Here is a 17,024-nt window from a genome sequence, read left to right as displayed (position 1 = left end):
AAGCCACCACTGTGTTTTCTGCCCCACCCAACAGCCCCCTTGGCAATGGACCTGTAGAGAACTCCGGTGAAGTGGCTTGTGATGTCTAGCTGTGCTTGGTGCATGGGTCAGCGGTCACAAGTTTTGTTTATAGTGAGGAGAAAGAAACTGGTGATGTTTTGCAGGAAAGCACCACAAGGCTCCTTTTAGTACAGGTTGAACCTCTCTACTCTGGGCTTCCCTAGTCCAGCAACACCCTGGTCCAGCATCGTTGGCAACCTCATGGGTACACCAGAACTGGAGCACTCACAGGGAAAAACTGGTGGACCAGGAATGTTGCTGGACTAGGGAAGAAAGAGCGTTGGCCCAGTGGCCAGCAGTGGGCGGCCCAGCTTTGACCTCCGCTGGTCTAGAAAATTCACTGGTTCCAGACTGGTTAGCTCCTTAGGGTGCCAGATCAGGGAGGTTCAATCTCTGTATGCTTAAGTTAAGACCAGATGTTCATGTCAATCTTGCTATGGGTCACGATGCCTCTGTCCTGCAAATTACACTTGTGGCAGGAAGCAGTGGTACTAAACACTTATCACCACTGTGGCCAATGCAGGCTTTGTGGGATTGCCCAGAAGCCTACAAATTGAAGATAACTAACAGATTTCTTTGTATAGTGATCAGGGATAGGGTATCTGTAGTAAAAGAAGTTGGTAATAAAGGAATGATAGATTCTATTGCTGCTCACACTTTATCCAGGAGAGTGATAGAGATGCAGCCATGTTAGTCTGGTGTAGCTGAAACAAAAGACAGAACTATGTAGCACTTTAAAGATTAACAAGATGGGTCTGGCCCACGAAAGCTCATCACCTAATAAACCATCTTGTTAGTCTTTAAAGTGCTACATAGTTCTGTCTTTTGTTTTATCCAGGAGGTGCCCCACAAAAGCACACACGAGTGCTCAAGTGTTAGCACCATCATGGTAAAATAGCTGTGTTAATATTGATTGTTGGGTGTCTAATTTTTTAGTGGGAAAATTAAATAAAAAAGGGGAGGAACTGGAACTCTGCATAGCTACAAAATTTGTATCCACCTTTGCAAAAATGAGTGGCAGCAATCTGCATCCATAGGCATGGATGTGGATATCTACAGATATAATGCCCAACTGTGGATTTGTAGAGCTCTACTCACTAGATGTGTTAGGAAAGTGAAAGATGTTACTATTCTGCATTGATGGAAAATGAGGAAAAAGGGAAATATTTGATTTCTGTAATAGGGTTAACTCAGCCTATAATTTTTATCCCTACTGTTTCCCAACTGGAAAAATAGGACATGTTTTATATAACATATCTATCTTATTTGTGGGTGTAATCAGGTAGTTGCAAGTTTGAGTTAAAACATTCATCTACAATTATTTGTGCCTGTAAAACTATAGTTACAATTATTTCCAGATGCAAAATTGTAGGTGTGGAATCAAAATCAAAAGCATTAAAAAAACTAGAGGCAGTTGCTCCCATTGAGTATAAATTGTGAATATCATGAGATAAGATGAAGAGAGCACATTTTTCTGGAACTTATCCCATGATGATTTAACAGCCTAGTTCAATTTTTTTCCCTATGTCAAAAGTAACTAGCCTATTGTCCACCCTTAGGTGGACGAAAAGGAAAGTCTTCACCTAACTCCACTTAGTAAGAAACAATCAGTTGCACATATGAGAAATGACAGTCTATGAAAGAGTACTGTGGAAAGGGATCTAGGCATTATAGAGGCAACAGAGTGACACTGTTACCATATATATATATATATATATATATATATATATATATATATATATATATATATATTCTGGTATGTATTAACGGGAGTGTTGTAAATAAGACATGAAAAGTAATTCTTCTACTCTGTGTGCTGATTCGGCCTCAGTTGGAGTATTATTTCCAGTTTTGGGTGCCACATTTCAGGAAATACGTGGAAAATTGGAGAAAGTCCAGAGAAGAGCAACAAAAATTATTAAAGGTCTAGAAAACTTAACCTATGAAGGTAGATTGAAAGAATTTGGTTTGTTTAGTCTGCAAAAGAGACTGAGGGGACATGATAACAGTTTTCAAGTACCTAAAAGGTGGTTGCAATGAGGAGGGAGAAAAATTATTCTCCTTGATCTCTGAGGATAGGACAAGGAGCAATGGGCTTAAATTGCAGCAAGGAAGGTTTAAGTTGCACATTAGGAAAAAATTGCTAACCATCAGGATGGTTAAGCACTAGAATAACTTGCCAAGGAGATTGTGGAATCCCCATCATTAAAGTTTTTTAAGAGCAGGTTAGACAAACATCTGTCAGGGATGATCTAGATCCGGGTGGGCAATAATTTTTTATGGGGAGGCCACACCAAGATTTTGGAAAGTGGTCATAGGCCGTACTCTTCCATGATATTAATGGAGGAGGTGCAGGGTCTGGAATGGAGGTTGGGTGCAGAAGGGAGCTTGGGGAAAGGGATTGAGGTGCAGGAGGGAGACTGGAGTCTAGGAGGGAGTTGGGATGAAGCAGGTGGCTATGCCCTAGAGCAGGGGGACTGGAGTGCAGGGGTTTGGGATGTGACCTAGGGCAGGAGGGGATTGTGATCTGGAGCAGGAGATTGGGATTCCAGACCTGGGAAGGGGTATGGGAGTAAGAGGGGGACAGAGGTTTTGGGTATGGTGAGTGGGGGGGCAGAGAGCTTGGGCAGGAAAGGGCTGGGGTGCCGGAAGCAGGCTGTGGCCAAGAGACAGACTTGCCAGCTGCCAAACTAGCCTGCCTGCCTGCAGAGCTTAAAATGTTTCCCTGCCTACCTGCCTGGACATGTGCTTCGTGAATAACTGAGCCCATGAGAGGGTGTGTGATTCTTCTTAGCTGCTTATTATTCTAACAAGTAGGTCCCATTGGCTGTTTTCGGCCAGAAACTGGCCAATGAGGATGTGCTGGGGGTGGGGTGGCTCCTAAAACTTCCCCCATCCTCCCCGCACTCCAGTTTTAACATAGAAATGGAGCCTTGCCAGCCGCATTTCTGCACAGCGCGCAAGGCTACGGGGCAAGCTGGAGAGCCTGCCTGGGGCTCCCCACTGCCTCCACGGGCTGTATGTAGTTGCTTGGTGGGCCGGATGTGGCCCGTGGGCCGTATTTTGCCCAGGCCTGATTTAGATGGTGATTGGTCCTGTCTTGAGTGATGGGGACTGGACTTGACCTCTCGGCGTTCCTTTCTGTTCTGTGATTCTACTAGCCAACATGACTGGGGCAAAGCAAGCCTAATTTTGTGGCTAATGATTTCTAAAGCCAGAGTTTCATAAACCCACACATTTTACCCTGTAAATAAAACCTGAGTTTCTGCACCAAATGCCATGTTTATCCTACTTATTGAACTGACATACCCCTGTAAACAGGGCTCAAAACCTGCTTTAACCAGCAGTAGAAATTATTGGAACAGAGACATGGAAAGGGGGGAGGCTGTACATAATTCCTGATCCTTAGCAATCCTTTGGGCATCAGCAGTTTTCAAGGTAGTAGTCACTGTGCATTGAACAATGTACTGTTTCCAGTAGCCAACAGTATTTAAATGTGTTGCTGTTTCAGATACCTCTGGAGGAGAAAGGAAGTTCTTGGAAAAACTAGACCTTTCAGAATTATTAATCAGTTATTCAAAACAAAGCCCCAGAAAAATGCTACTTTAGGAGCCCCTGAAACAGTGTGAAATGCCGTTGGAGAGAAATTGTTGCTCTCATTCTCTTATGCCTTCCTTTATGCATGGGAGGTGTTGTTTACAAACATAATCTACAATGCCAGTGCATTAGCCTCTGTCAGATCTCTGCTTAAATCTTACCTCTGCTGTGATACCTTAAAAAAAAATGGTTTTGAAATTATGAAATAGCTGATATGCTGGAATTGCTGCTTACTGCACTAACCGTAACTGACTTGTTACCATGTGTTTTTCATAGGATTGCCAGAGAGTTTCACAAAAAATACCAAACATAGCAGGAAAAAATTTGGTTGAGCAATAAAAAAAAAAAAAAAAGAACCAACACACACACTACACACCCACACAGAAGAGTCACAGTCCCCACACTCCCCCCGCTCCCACCAGACATGGCAGGGGAAGAATGTCCCAAGCAGCCTTCCATCTATGAAAAACAGAAAATACCGGACATTTTACATGTTTGGTATTTTCTGAGGTTTTTTTTACCGGACAGAAGCCACAAATACTGGATTGTCCAGGCCAATACCAGACACCTGGCAACCCTAGATTTTCATGCTCATGTTTGAGTCCACACAGCCATCTGCTTGCCTCCACACAGGCCCACTGAAAGTGTGTGTGGGGGGGAACGGGACATAGAGGGTGGTTGCCCCAGGGTGCAGCAATTCAAAGGGGCCCTGGGCTCCAAGCCCTGGCTTTAAATCACCTCTGGAGTGCCATGTGCTCAGTGCAGCTTTGAGGACTGAAGGGGGAGGTGCACAGAGGGCTGCCTGCCCCCGGCCCAGCCCCTTCTGCCTGAGGCCTTGCCCCGTCTGGGAGAGTGGAACAGCCCACGCCCGCACCTTGCCTAGGGGCCTGCGAAAGCTGTTGGCTCCCCTGCAGTCACATCTCATCACACTCTGACGGTGAGCTCTTCTGAGCAGGGCCTGTTGCTCTGCTACGTGTGTGTGGTGCTTAGCACAATGGGGCCTCAATTCTTGACTGAGACGTCAAAGGGATAATGAAATATAAATGATTAATTCCAGTACAGTCTGAAGCAGCCTTCTGCTAGGCTGCAGGCTTATAATAATCACAGAGAAGCTAGGGTTGCCAGGTGTCCTGTTTTCTACTGGACAGTCTGGTATTTGCACCCTCTGTCCGGTAGAAAAATTCAGAAAATATCGGACATGTGCAATGTCCGGTATTTTCTGAATTTCCGGCTGGGCGCTGGACGGAAGCCTGGCAGGGTCAGGAGAGCAACTAGGAAGCAGGGCCGCGATTGGCGCTGGGAGCCCTGTGGTCGTGTGCAAAAGCCGAGTGGGGCGGGGCGGGGGCAGTGGCTGGATTCCCAGCCACTCCCCCCACCTGGCTTCTGCACACAACCAGAGGCTCCCAGCGCCGGTCACGGCCCTGTCTCCCTGCTGGGAGCCTCTGATTGCGTGCAGAACCTGGGCAGGAGGAGTGGCTCCCAGCCCCGCCCCCGCCCGACTTCTACTAGTTACTAGAGGGAGTGCCTGCCGGGGGCATAGCCTGTTGGACTCTGGCTGCGGCCAGTGGCTGCACCCCTCCCCCGCTAGCTCTACTTCCTGCCCCCCTTCCTCCGGCCCCTGATCCCCCCCAGCTCTGCTTCCCACCCCCCCCCCTTCCTCCCAGCCAACCCCCTCCACCAGCCCTGCCTCCCGGCTCCCCTTCCTTCCGGCCAGCTCCACGGTCCCCTCTCTCCCCCCACCACCATCCCCGCCATCCGCCCCCCTTCCTCCCGGCCAGCCCCACCCACCCACCCACAGTCAAGTGTGTCCGGTATTTTGGGGAGGTCTAACTGGTAACCCTAGAAGACACTGTGTATTGCCCCAAAAGAATTTCATTCTCAAAGGAAAAAAAAATAGACCAGTCAAGATAAAAACTTCTCCCACTACAGAAAAAAATCTTCGTGGTTGACTGTGGTTATGGTTTTCAGATCACAAGCGTATGTTCCCATGAAACTCATCATTATTTATATCATATTCTTCTGTGAAAAGCACACAGATTGCACATTATCCAGGAAAAAATGCAGCGTTAGGTTTCATGTCATTCCAAATGTTGCCTTGCAGGAAACTGGCAGGCTCAAGAAATTAGTAATGGGACACAGAGCTTCACCGCTTGCTTTCTAGCTGTCACCCTGCATGTTGCATGTGGATTGAGCAGGAGAGCAAGGAGGGCTGTAAGTCACTTTGCACTGATCAAACCCTGCGGCTGGGGAGGGTTCTGCCTGATCCACAGTGTAACTAGAGCAGCCCCAAAGCTGCTTTAACTTATATTCTGCTTCCTCTGAGCACTGGAAAGCAGAGCTTATCCAAAGTGCAGTGCAGTCTGGCTACACACTCTTATGCCAGGCCTGGGAGCAGGGCTATCGCAGAGGGCTTACTTTACCTCTTCAGGCACTGAGGAGGATCTCTGTGCTGGGGTATTCTCAAGGAGGCATTTCTACCCTCTTACGGGCTCCATTACATTACCAAAATGGTGTAAAAGGGACTTACCAGAAGAAAGACCAAGTGCTCTATTTCAAGGATACTGGCTCAAAATGGTGACTAATTAGGTTTCTGCGTAGTTGGTGACTAATTAGGCCATGAAACAGTCTTCTGCATCTTTTATATGACAGGAGTTCATGGTCTCCACAGTCCTAGTAGAGCAGGTGCATATATTAAAATAAACCACTTCAGGAGGCACTTCACTGACATCTTTGTTAGCAGTATCAATAGGAAGGCAAAGAATTCCATTACAATGGAGACTAAACTACAGCCTCACCAGTGGAACATCACCAGATGCCATGGGGAGAGCTGGACTGCTGTCCATATTGTACCTGTTCTACAGGGAGCATTCCCGCACCAGAAAAAGAAATCAGTTAGATTTTGCCTTCTCCATCCCAGCTTGCACTGTATAAGCAATATACATGACCTTAAAAAACTTCCGTTAGCTAATAGAGAATTCCCACTCTGTGCAGGGAAACTCCCCTGTGTGAGCTGCTCTACCCTGCTGACAAGCCAGAATGGAGTGTGTGTGTCCCAGTGGTCCAGAGGAAACAGCAGCGAGGAGCTCTACACTGACCTATGCGTCACGGGTGTAAGTTAGAATCATAGAATCATAGAATCATAGAATCCTAGGACTGGAAGGGACCTCGAGAGGTCATCGAGTCCAGCCCCCTGCCCTCAAGGCAGGATCAAGCTCCGTCTACACCATCCCTGACAGATGTCTATCTAACCTGTTCTTAAATATCTCCAGAGAGGGAGATTCCACCACCTCCCTTGGCAATTTATTCCAATATTTGACCACCCTGACAGTTAGGAATTTTTTCCTAATGTCCAATCTAAACCTCCCCTGCTGCACTTTAAGCCCATTACTCCTTGTCCTGTCCTCAGAAACCAAGAGGAACAAATTTTCTCCTTCCTCCTTGTGACACCCTTTTAGATATTTGAAAGCCGCTATCATGTCCCCCCTTAATCTTCTTTTTTCCAAACTAAACAAGCCCAGTTCATGAAGCCTGGCTTCATAGGTCATGTTCTCTAAACCTTTAATCATTCTTGTCGCTCTTCTCTGTACCCTTTCCAATTTTTCCACATCTTTCGTACAGGGCAAAAGACCTAAGGCAGAGATCCCCCATGGTTACCCCTAGATCTGCCCTGAAAGTCAGTTTTAACTTATTGATTACTACACCTGTCCATAAATGGTACCTCACTGTACGCATGTGTGCTTGCTTTAACCTGTAAATAACTCATTTTTTTCCTAGTTAAACTACCTAAAGGTTTATTATTATGGGATTGGCTACCAGCATTGTCTTTTGTGAAATTGAAGATACAAATTCATGTGGGGTAAGTGGCAGATCTGAATATTTATCATGAGTCCAGCTTGTCTGGGTGGCAGGATAGACTGAAGAAGCTAAGGGGACTGTCTGTGACTCCAGGATAAGACTGTTAAAGTGATCCAGAAGTTCACATTTGTTTCTGGGTTATTGAAATCTAATTATAGAACATACCACCAGTTTGGGGTGCCTGTTCTACTTTTGGACAGTCTGCCCTGAAGTTGGCACTCATAGTCATGGTCCACTCTTGACAGCGTGAGGAGGTAGGGGGAAGTTATGACTGGCACAGCAAAAAATGTGCAAGCGATACCTTTAGTCTTTTTAACAGTCATGACATACAAGGTTGTTGACTCGGTAAAAACTGGCATAGCTCCAGTCTGGCCCATGCAGCTTTGCTCAATAGCAGGTCAGCTAAGGTAACAGCGGCTCTTTAGGTATATCCATAATCATCAGCTGTGCCACTAAAGTTATGAAAGTGACACATGCCGTAATTAGCTCTCTGTCAAGAAAAACCTTCCAGTGTTTGTTTAAACTTGACTTGGTTTTAGTTCTGAGTCTTAAGACAATTCTGAAAAAATAATGCAACTATGTAAACTTACTGCATGAGGAAATCTGGTTTGTATTGTATATTGAATGAACGAATGGAAAAATTTACCAATACATCTGGAGAAATCGCTTTAGTACAGAAACATTATGAATATAAGATTCTGCGTACCATCACACCTAGTTTTTTGTTCCAGGTGTTAATAGTTAATTTTTCTTACTCTGGATTAATACATGTCTTGTAAAAAAAAATAATGGCAATATAGGACACCCTTATAAAACAGGCAGACAGGTTGAAACTCTGATATTGTCTTTCCTGCTAACACACTAATGTGTGTTCAGAGATGGTTAAAATTGTGTAACCAAACAATTGCAGTTGCAATATTCTACAGCAGTAGTTTTCAACCTTTCTTCATTTGAAGACCACTAGAAAAATGGAGGTACAGTTATCTTTGGAAATCTTAAGCATCATCTGCAGACCCTACGTTAAATACCATTGTTCTATGGCAATGGCAACCTTTAAAAGTCCTCTTAGAGTCTCTGAACTCCCATAGGTCTGTGACCCACAGGTGGAAAAACACTTTTCTACAGTGTGTATTCTCTAAGCAGCAAGACTAACAATGGATGTACACGTAATCACAAACAAGGAAAATACAATTGCCCCTGATCACCGCTGACATTGGCTTGGAAGGATCTGATGACACTCAGGACAGACTGGAAGCTGAATAACGAGCCTTTAACTCTTTTTCTTCTATCTAGATATTTATAGAGCTAACATATTATCTCCATCCCATGCTTTGTAGTTCCCTCCTTTGTCATGTTTGTTTGTGTTTGTAAATGACAGCTGTAATGAGATGTAGCCTTCAGCATGGTAATCTCATTACCATTAAAGACTTACAGTGACTCCAAGATTCTTTCCATTTTCCTCTTGTGAGGAAGGGGATCGGATGACGTAGCCTAGAAAGATGACGGTCTTTACATGAAAGCAAACCAATCCTAGTTGCTTTGTAGAGAAGGGCCTGGAGTTTTGGTTAAAACAACCTGCAAACATTATGCATCAGGACACAGGCTGATCACAAGCCAAGGTCACAAAAGAATGTGTCTTTCCTCTCCATTTATTGTACTGCACAAAGCTACGTGCATTACTGGACTCGAGAGTTGGCTCTTCTAAAGCATTGGGTACTGACTACCAGGAGGCCTAAGCAGCAGTGTCTCAGGGTGTCCAGAGTAGCCCATGTTCGCGGCAGGTCGGGGGGGGGGCCTTAGGCAGGGACTGTTCCAGCTGCGGTGGAGCAGCCCCTGTCTCCTCTGGCCTGGAACGCATCCCCCTTAATTAACCGATTAAGCTTCATGTTTAACCAGTTAGTCAATTAAACAGGATTTCTCATCCCTAGTTCACATCCGCAGGAACGCTTGCCCTGAAGTGGTTTGGGTTGCAACTAGCAGTATGGAATGATTTGTGGAGGCCCACTTAAAACCAACAAAAACACCATATTTCCCCAGATGGAGAAATATTTGAAAAGGATTCCTTTATGCATGCCCAATGGGCAGTCTGTCTAAATGAGGGTTCCAGGAAATATGCAGCTCTACATACTCCGTAATTCTCAGTAACTACCTTGTGTTCAACTCTTTCAATTTTTCCAGATATTGAAATCAAATTGCATATCTTAGTTCAATTCTATTTCAAAATAGCTTATTTTGAAATTTGGCGCGTCTACACAGCGCCAGATTTCAAAATAACACACTATTTCAAGACATCCCTTAACCATCATGCAATGAGGTTTACTGGGATGCCGAAATAGCGTGCCCACTATTTCAAAAAAAATGTTGAAATAACGGGCAGCTTGTTAAGATGTAGGATAGCTATTTTGTGATACCTCCCAGTATTTCCAGTATCCTGAAACAGCCATGCAGTGTAGCCAGACCCACAGAGACCACAGAACACCTCATGAGCAAGCAAGCAGATTTTGGCTCATGGTGCCCCATGGGAATTTAAAAGCTACTCTGTTAAGCTAACTTTGTGATCATGAAGGGCTTCTGAGGACATAAAGAGCTTTGTTTGAATGATACCAGCATCCTACTTCAATGGGAATTGACTTTAGGAGCCAAAGATACTTTTCACCTTTCAAAATTAGGTCCCAGAAAGACAGGTGTTGCAAAACTACCTGATTTCTCTATGTGCAGAGACCATAAACTAAAGAATGCAGTACAACTAACCATATACATTGGCCTTGTCTGTCCAAGGGGAAAATTAGGACTACAAATTCACCACCAACCCACCTCTATAGATGCTGCCATTGGAGAATTAAAAGTACTGATTGTCTGTGTTGTTCAAAAACAGTCAATGTTGCTGTACAGCCCTGTGGAGAAGTAAAAGAGAAATGGAGGAGAAATCACAAATGGTAGGTGGTGGTCATGTTGATTAACTTGTCAGTGGAAGACTTCCAATACCACCGTGATAGAAGCAATATAAGAACCTGAATAAAATATAGCAGAAGCCCTGGGAGGCTGGTTGAGCTATGAGGGGAGGGGTTAGACACCAGTCCATCTCAAGGTATGAGTAATATTGCCAAGCCATGTTTTCCACCACTATTGCTAGCACAGGTGTAGTGTAGAGTATGGTTTGAACTGGGTCCCCAAAACCGAGCTATAATCCAACTACCCCGTAAGTAGCCTTTTACGTGGCTCCAAATACAGTTGGAACCTGTTCTTGAACCCTGACACAGCATACATGGACCCATCATGTTATGCTGTCACTGTGCCTGAAAAATGGTTTCCAGCCCATTCAGCCTTGTCAACACCAGGGAAGAGTCAGAGCTGTGATACTGCACCAGTGGGAGGGATGGTGCAACGCCTATACAAGCAAGGGATAAACTGCCTAGAATTTCTGTGGTGTCTACCACTGCTGCTGCTTGTTCCGCGGCTCCCGGGGAGAACTACAGCAAGGATTTTCAAAGATGCCTAAGGGAATGAGGCACCTAAATCCTATTAGAATACCAACATCTTTAAAACAGTTTGGAAATCTCAAGCTACAAGCCCCAGGTTTGTCTAGAAGGCTACATCTACACTAACCAGACTGTCAGCGGCTGAGTGAGGTCAGGACTGGATGATACCCTGGCTGCTGAGACAACAGGGGGTCTGAGGCTGCCAGAAGGGAGAAGCAGACAATGCTTCTTTTCCGTAATGGGTCCCTCTAAGTGGGGCAGAACAAAATCCCTTTCAATAGAGTTTCCAAAAGCATTCTTTTCATTAAAATTGATGCCAGTGGCTACTGAGAATAGAATTAATAATTCAAGAATTACTAAACAAATCGTCTCCATGTAATGCATTACAGTAGTTTTTCTTTTCTTTCTGCTAATAGAGGAGGCCCTCTGGCCATCCTAGCCTACACCAAAGAAACAGCTCTGCAGTCTGCAGTTTGTTGCTTGCTTTCCCTTCAGTTTTACAGCCTCGCTCTTTAGGCGTGCTGCTACTTTTCTTTGCTGCCTGGTTCCCTTTCAGAAATGAGGGCAGAATTCATTAACGCCTTCCACTACTGTAGTAATCTGCAGGGGAGCAATTGGCATGCTGCCTGTCCTCCCCAATTCACAGTCCCAGTATCCACAAGCCAAGTGCTCCATATCTGTAGTATGTGCCCAATCCCCACCTGCCTGTCAGCTGAGAGTCCCCCGGGATGGATATCTGTAGTATGTGCCCAATCCCCACCTGCCTGTCAGCTGAGAGTCCCCCGGGGGAATATCTGGCAAAGGAATGAACCATTTCTGGTCCAGATTCTCAGTTGGGGTGTGTCTACACTGCAGGGCTTAACTCGAAATAAGCAATGCAAATTGAGCTATGTCAATTGCATAGCTTATTTCAAAATACAGCCGGTTCCTGACTTATGAACGAGTTATGTTCCAAGAAGTTGGTCATAACTTGGTGTGTTCGTAAGTCAGACACCATTCATTTCAATGGGACTGCACTGTTCGTAAGCGCGGATCGCTGTTCGTAAGTCGGGGCTGCGCTTAATGGGAGGCTGGTCGTAAGTGCAGTTGGTCGTACGTCGATGCATTCGTAAGTCGGGGACCAGCTGTAGCTTATTTTGAAATAGGGAGCGTCTACACAGCACTTATTTCAAAATAGAGCACTCTTCCTCCGACTTCCCTTACTCCTCGTACAATGAGGGTTATAAGAGTCAGAAGTCCTCCAGCCTGACAGTATTTTGACACTATTTCGAAATAACTGCCTGCTGTGTAGACACGGACTACGTTATTTCGGAATAGTATTGCAGTGTAAACGTAACCTTGCTGTAATACTGTGTAGCTTCACTGATGTCAAAGAAGCTACACGGATGGTAATGTAGCCGTAACATGATCCTATGGCCTGTTTTATGCAGGAAGTCAGTAGATGATCACAGTGGTTCCTTCTAGCTCTGGAATTTATGAATCTATGCCACATATACTTTGCAGCATACACTCTTCCTTTTGTTAACTAAAAATATGACTTACATAGGAGGTATGTATAGTAAGTATGGTGGAAAATCTCCTATTTATAGTGCCAACCTCCATACGTTATTTCTTTAGCAATACGTTGTGGTGGCAGTGGAAGTTAACTCCCAATATTCCAAACTTCTTTGCATTCAAGGATTCCTTCCTCTTCAACAAATTGCTTGATTCCATCTAGGAGTATTTGAGGGAAAGGGAAATAAAAAAATGGAAGAAAACAAAAGTCCTGAGTAGCCAAAGACAATTGCTCCATTTGGAATGTACGCATGTAAATAATCTTAGAAAACCTGAGAAAAATCATGTCATCAGTTACTGTTGTCATATTTTTTCCCCACCCAAGCCAATATTGTAGGCAGGCAATAGATGATTTGCATTACAACAAAAGGCAACTCAATGTGCTAATCTGATCTTGTATTTGGTAATAATACCATTGTGGTATATACCCAAGATATCCCACAGTTACTTTTCAGACTGCTAGGGCACGTCTATACTTACAAGAAGATTGACGCTCCGGTCTAGGTAGATCTGTAAATTGAACGCTGAGGGCAGCCCCTGCTGGCATGCAGTACTCTCTCTTCTGAGAGGAAGAACGGAACGCAATGAGAGTGTTCGCTCCCGTTGGCCTCCTGCTGTGCAGGCGCCGCCACAGGTGTGCCCAAGATAAACCAACTCCGACTACACATTTTGTGTAGCTAGAGTTGTGTACCTTAAGCCGACCTTCCTGGTCTAGTGTAGACCAGGCCCTAGTGAATTATCCTAGCATGATGAATTATACAAATGTGGGGGAAGGAGAAAAAGATGAAAAGTGGCTGTTAATGGTGAACTGTAAAGCAAAATATTGGTATTGATTTGCTGCTCCGTTATGAAATATAAAGACTTAGTATTTTCTTCTGGCAGCTTTTACAAGATTGGTTGAGAACCAGAAGACCGATTGCCTAAAAGTCAGTTTCCTATCCCCCTTCTACTGTAGAATGGAGCAGCTGGTGCTCTGGTTACAGCTTCAGGTGTTCTCTCTCTTCCAGGCCTCCAAATATATAAGCAAAGTCCTCTGGCAAACAAGAATGCACACTTGGTATTTTTCAAGAGGGAAACAAGCAAAAACCAACTTTTAAAAGAGCGTGACTGTCATTGTGCAAGCATAACTGAAGGGCACTTGTCTATTTTCTGCTCCACCATTCACTTTTGAGATGTAATTTCAAACAGTGAAACCTTTTGTGGTTCAGTTAGTCATTATGTGGACAGTTCGTTCCCCGTCTCTCAATACAGAGCCATGAGAGTTTGTGTCACCACTTGCCCTTTGTGCCTTAAGTGCTCCCCTGATTCACAGCCTGATCCCCAACAGACAAGCATGTAGTTCCCTGAGGCTATGACTAGACTGCAGCTTTTTTTTGGCAATAGGAACACAACTTGCGCTCTGCAATTTGCATACCTTTTTCCAGTAGTTTTGTTGAAAGAGGCTTTTCCAAAATTTGGCCCATCTACACAGGGCCAAATTTTGGAAAAACCTTCTCTTTTGAAAACACCCTTCTTCTTATGAAACGAGGAAGACGGCTTGTGAAAAAGCGCATCTGCTCTTCCGCAAAAAATGTTGGAAGAGCAGATGCATTCCCTGGACATGGCGGAGTTTTTCTGGGATACCTGATGGAATGAATTACAAACAAAAGTAAAAATATGCTTTCTAATGACCTAACTGAACAAGTTACAGACATTGCTCAAGGTAGTTTTCTCACTAATTATTTTTTGTCCAACATTATGACTGGCATTCCCTAGACCCGCTAGCCAGAAATCAACATACGAAGCACAAGGTATTTGGTTCCTTCATCTGCTCAGGTGTAAAATAAAGATGGAATCTTTCTCCGTCCCTTATAGTTCCTCCAAAGAAATTGTCTTTGTCCTCAAAGTCAGGATGACAGTTCTGGGGATTCAGTCTCCAGTGTCCCTCAGAGGCTCAGAAGCCACGTTAGTTCTCTGGCTCTCAAATTCAATCTGTAGATAATTTAAGATGGTTTAGCTTGATGGTTTTGTTTACTGCTAATATATAAATTGAAGTAAACCCACATTCCTTTAGGACAAACCCATTTATTACCTTTACCTGGCCTCTGTAAACTTCAAAGGCTGCCCCTTGAGAGTGTAAAAAGAAATGAACATTTGCGTGATATTTCAAAGTTATTTTAATGCAGGCTCTAAAGACCTGATGAGCTCTGTTGCACTGACTGCATAGGACAATCACTAGAATGTGAGACAGCAAACTGTTGTGCAGGCCTGGCACAGCCAAGAGTAAAGAGCCTTTGCACCTACTGCTTTTGAAGTGTGTTGATCAAAGACCTTCTAGCTGTGACGTGTAGAACATGGGAATCACTTCAAAGAGAGCCATTGGCCAAAGTACTTTGAAAGTGGGAAGATGGCAAATCAATATCAATTGCTGATGCCTAATACCACTGGGCTAACTAAGTGCTATAGTGAAGGGATTGTTTAACTTGCTATCAGATATTTCTAATGCAGATACAGATTTGTCAGTTAAACTCACTCAGATAAACTCTTTGTGGGCTGGAAATAGGACACCATATGTATATAGAGAGAGGTTCTTTCATCCTGGGATCATAAAGTGCTTTTCCACATTAATGTAATAACACCTCAACTGGCTCATCTGCAGGGATTGAATCTGGAGTTCTGTATCCTAATCCCACAGCCACTCTTACTTCAGCTAAACAGCAGCTCTGTTAGTTCATGCCCAAAGACATGTGGTCTTGCACACTCTGTTAGTATTGATTACATTAATTAAGCTTCACGACTACCTTGTAATACGGGCGAGTGATATTATTCCTGTTCCACATAGACAAAGCCCTTCAGTTTTTAGTTTTTACTCATTTTTACAGAGAAAAATGATCAGGTTTTGAACGTTATTTGTTTTTTGCATTTTTCACATGTCTTGGGAACCACTCGATTATATGAAAATACTGATGGTTAGGAAAATCCATTCCATTTCATAAGGTAGATGTATTTCTGGTAGTATATTAGTAAAAGGATAAAAGCTATTTCAAGTAAGGCAAGGTAGAGGAAGACTCTCTCGCTCTCTCTCAAAGACTTACCGGGTGTTGCTTGGGTCCTTTGGGGCAGGGAGCTGGCAGTGGGGAGGAAGGGGGAAGGAGTCACGGCAGGGCCTTGGGGATGTGGGGTAGGGAGGCAGGACAGAAGGCTTGGAGGTATGCAAGAGTGAGTGGGGTCCCATCTGAAGGGGCTTTCCCTCCCTCCCTTCCCCCAAGTACTGCAGCTAACAGCTGGGGAGAGGAGTTTGGAGCAGGCAGACTATTTACACAGTTTGGCGGCAGGCAAAATGGCAAGTCTCAGCCCCAACTTGCAACTCTCTTGGTGGTGTGGCTGCCCCCAGTGGTCACGTGGCAACATAGCTCTCCCATGTGCTTGCTTGCCCCAGTGGTCACTCTGCAGTATCACATCCATCTGAATAGCAGCCCCCTGCCTTTCCATGGTTCTAGAAAACAGTCCCGTTCCCAGGGCTGGCCTGAGCCCTTTTGGCACCCTGGGCCCGGGCGTGCGGCGCCGCCCCCGGGTGCAGAGCGCATGCGCAGGCCCGCCCGTGGGGCACGGGCCCGCCCACCCCAGGGTACGCGGGCCTGCCCCCAGGGCCCATGGCGTGTGCGCTGCCCAGCCCGGCCAGCGCTGCTAGCGCACGCGCCGAGCCATGCATGGCCCCACAGCCGTAGGGGCAAGGGCGCTGCTTTCTGGCGCTGGGGAGCCGGGCACGCAGCTCCTGATGGCAGCTGTAAGGGATGCCGCGCACCCCTTACAGCTGCCATCAGGCGCCCCCCCGTGGGTTGGCGCCCAGGGCAGCTGCCCGGCTCGCCCATGCCTCCATCTGGCCCTGCCTGTTCTCAGCATTTCCCATTTTCCTAGCACAACCAAACCCTGACCTTGCTTTATGTAAGAAGAAGCTGCATTCCAAATTTGGTGGCCCTAGCCCTTACTGTTTAGGAGGAGTTTTTGAACAAACTGACTCTCAGACTGTAGAGTGACTCACAGATGTGCTCCTCTAAAATATACATAGATATAGATATTGTATGATGCTGGGTGCATCGCTGGATGTGTGCATTAAGTCCAAAGATGCCTTGTGATAAGAGGAAGAGGGGAATAGAGTCTCAAAGACAGAAATTCTGATCCGATTAAAGGATGAAAGCCTCAATAACAATTGTTAAAAAGCAAAGGCCCTGGTGCTGCTTCTGGCTTGAAGGAAGAAGAGAGGAGTTGTCTGCATTGCACCTAGCTGGCTAACTTCATCTGGAGCAGCTGCTGCTGGGAAAGAGGAATCAGAGGTGAACTTGGGGCAATACAGCCTTCGCTTGTTTCTGAGGAGGAAGAAGCAGTAGAACTCTGATAATCTGAACAACACAGAGTCTGCAGGTGAACGCCACAAATGGACAAAAGTGACTGCAAAACTACACAGGCAAATTCTAAGCAAAATGGTCTCTTTCTAAAAAG

General features: G+C 45.2%; 1 protein-coding gene across 12 annotated transcripts in view; it reads right to left on the bottom strand.

Annotated features, from left to right (window-relative positions):
• The window catches only part of TMEM86A (transmembrane protein 86A), a 72,335-nt gene that overhangs the window by 28,857 nt on the left and 26,454 nt on the right, over window positions 1–17,024 (bottom strand). The gene's annotated exons all lie outside the window — the stretch shown is intronic.

Source organism: Pelodiscus sinensis, chromosome 5 (assembly GCF_052426305.1).
Source record: "Pelodiscus sinensis isolate ZL-2025 chromosome 5, ASM5242630v1, whole genome shotgun sequence".
Taxonomy (NCBI): domain Eukaryota; kingdom Metazoa; phylum Chordata; order Testudines; family Trionychidae; genus Pelodiscus; species Pelodiscus sinensis.
The sequence above is the reverse complement of the archived record's forward strand: the minus strand, read 5'-3'. Positions and strand labels throughout refer to the sequence as shown.